The sequence below is a fragment of the Schistocerca gregaria genome, chromosome 4 (assembly GCF_023897955.1).
Source record: "Schistocerca gregaria isolate iqSchGreg1 chromosome 4, iqSchGreg1.2, whole genome shotgun sequence".
NCBI classification, from domain to species: Eukaryota; Metazoa; Arthropoda; class Insecta; order Orthoptera; family Acrididae; genus Schistocerca; species Schistocerca gregaria.
Genome location: NC_064923.1, coordinates 632,525,600 through 632,528,429, shown reverse-complemented (window position 1 = coordinate 632,528,429; position 2,830 = coordinate 632,525,600).

Sequence of the window (2,830 nt, the reverse complement as noted above, 5' to 3'; positions counted from 1 at the left end):
AAAACTGAGCTGTCAACTATCCCCTGCCATTTGAACTCCTTAGGCTTTCAGACTTCACTAGTTTCCAGACTTTTATTGTTGATTTTGGTCTTGTTCTATTAGGCTCTATCTTGTGGTCTAAGTAACACTCGCTATTAATTTCTATATACGAGGTCTCATTCCTTCCAACCTCTTCATCTTATTACTAGGCAATGGAATGCACAGTTCTGGGAGCTAGTGATTTTGTATCAATTTGTTCATGCCCTTTTATTTGATAGTTATGATCTACATACAAGTCACTCTCACAGTTCTCTTTACATGCATTTTGCAATGACAACATTTTTTCCAGTTGTAAAGGAACCTATAGTTACTTGATGCAACATTTTTCATGTTTACAAACACTGCCAGAGGTGAAAAGTGGCAGGAATGAGTACTGACAAGCTGTATTTTATCAACAGTCCAGGTTTTAAGATATCTATAGCATTTGTTTTCACTAAGCATCTTAAGTAACAGAAATGGACTCTCTGCAAATATGAAAGAAAACTTTTTTTCCATTATCAAACACATCTTGCAAATTTTTATAGACTACTACCTGATGAGCTTTTATTAGAACAGATATACTTTTTGTTCCACAGGAGATCCTCAAGGTTGTAGAACTTGTTATCAAACAAAAATTGACAGTCATTTAAAGTATGCTAATGTGTATTCCACAGATCCTAGGTGAAATAGTCTTGTAAAAACATCATTTAAGGGTAATAATAGTATGAATTGAAGGTCCAGTGGTAAAGCGCCAGATTGTGGATCCAGTGTTCTAGCATTTGACCCCGGTCATTCCTGGTACTCATTCCTGCCACTTTTCACCTCTGGCAGTGTTTGTAAACATGAAAAATGTTGCATCAAGTAACTATAGGTTCCTTTACAACTGGAAAAAATGTTGTCATTGCAAAATGAATGTAAAGAGAACTGTGAGAGTGACTCTAAATAGGCTGATATAGATTATAAGAGGCATCTGAAGTACAATTTTTTTTCATAAAATTAAGCTGCTTAATAAGAAAAAATTGGCATATTAAAAGTTTATAGAAAATGCATCAAACAAGTGCGAAGTGGCATGGCAGATTATCACACAAGAACATTCACCTAACCACACATAGGAAGTATCACTTGAACCAGCAGTGAGTTCTTTGTGTCTTCAGTGAAAGAAACTGGCAACATAACGAACTTGACCAACGCACCTACAAGTGAACTACTTGGTAAGCAGCTACAAGTGAAAGTCTTTTCAGTGAAAAACTATCACATCCACTGATATAGTAAAAGCAGTAAAAAATTTCTCCAACTCTAAAACTGTGGATAATTACTGGCTAGCCAACTACATTATCTAGAAGACTACTCATTTTCTCTGTGAATGTTTAACCTTCATTTTAAACAAATGTCTTCAGTCCAGAATTTTCCAACATCGTGGGACCGAGATGGAACCCTCGAACTTTTATTCTTTTCCTGCCAGCGGAAAGGGTGGACCGCTGGTGGGTTCTAACACCCAATCCAACAAGACGGCTCGTGTAGCCAGTCCTCCTGATTCAGTTACTCGTAACAGAATGCAAACTGCTTCACAGAATGTGTTTCTCACAATTAAAAGAAAAGATGGGAGTTTCGAAAAAGTTTCGCCATTTTATATCCAGAAGGGCCTAGAAGGTATTGCTGGCACATTAAAGTCTGTAAAGCACTTGCGAAATGGCACCTTTTTGGTTGAAACATCTAGCTCCCAGCAAGTCCAGAACCTTCAGAAGGCACAATTTCTTGGGGAGTTTGGGAAGAGACTGAATTTCACAACACCTTGAACTACAGCAAGGGTGTTGTGACTTGCAGATATCTCGTTGACATTCCCCAAGACGAACTGAAGGCTGAATGGTCCCGGGAAGGAATTGTTGACGTGCAACACATTATGAAATGGGTGGATGGTGCTCTCATAAAGACTGACTCATTTATCCTTACATTTAACAGCACCAAATTGCCAGAGCATGTGAAGGCAGGTTTCCTACGTCACAATGTACGGTCTTATTACCCCAACCCCATGCAGTGTTTTAAATGCCAACACTTTGGACACACTACTCTTGGCTGTAGACTGGAAGCCACTTGCGGGAATTGTGGTAAAGCCGCCCATGAGGGAGTTGGTTGCTCCTCTCCTCCCAAGTGTGTCAACTGCTCTGGGGATCACCCTGTGTGGAGTAGGGAATGCAGAGTTTTCCTTGAGGAACGGAAGATCCAGGAACTTAAAACTACAAAACTCATCCCGTATGGGGAGGCAAAGAAAATTTACAAGTCCATGCAGCCGCCCACGTTCGCTGCTTCCTTTTCTTCCATTCTCAAACAGCCACTCTTGAAAACCGATGCCGCTACATAAATGGAGGTAGCTACTGTCAGCACTAGCACCTGCGTTTGTCAATGTACGTGTGCTGCTGCCATTCCTGTGAAGCCTGCTGCTCCCCTCCGGCCTCCTGACCAGGCCGTGGTAGCTGACATCATGGAACTTCCTGCGCCTTTCCGGGTCCAGTCTTGTGCACTGCCCAGCACTGCTACACCCCCTACTGCTTCTGAGGTTTTGGCTCCAATGCCACCTCAGGCCAGAACATAGAGGCCAAAGACAAAGGTGAAGACTCACCCACTAAAGGAGACTGAAGTTATACAGTCTGCTGAGTGGATGTCATTCTCTCTAATGTCTCTCTCGACTCCTCTTCTGAGGCGATGGAGGTTGATGTCAGACTGGGGCAATCATCTCGCCCCACAACTGAGCCTCCACCTGTTGTGGGCTCTCCTCCCTGACAGAAAGTGAGAATGAAGATACTCCCACCCTGAT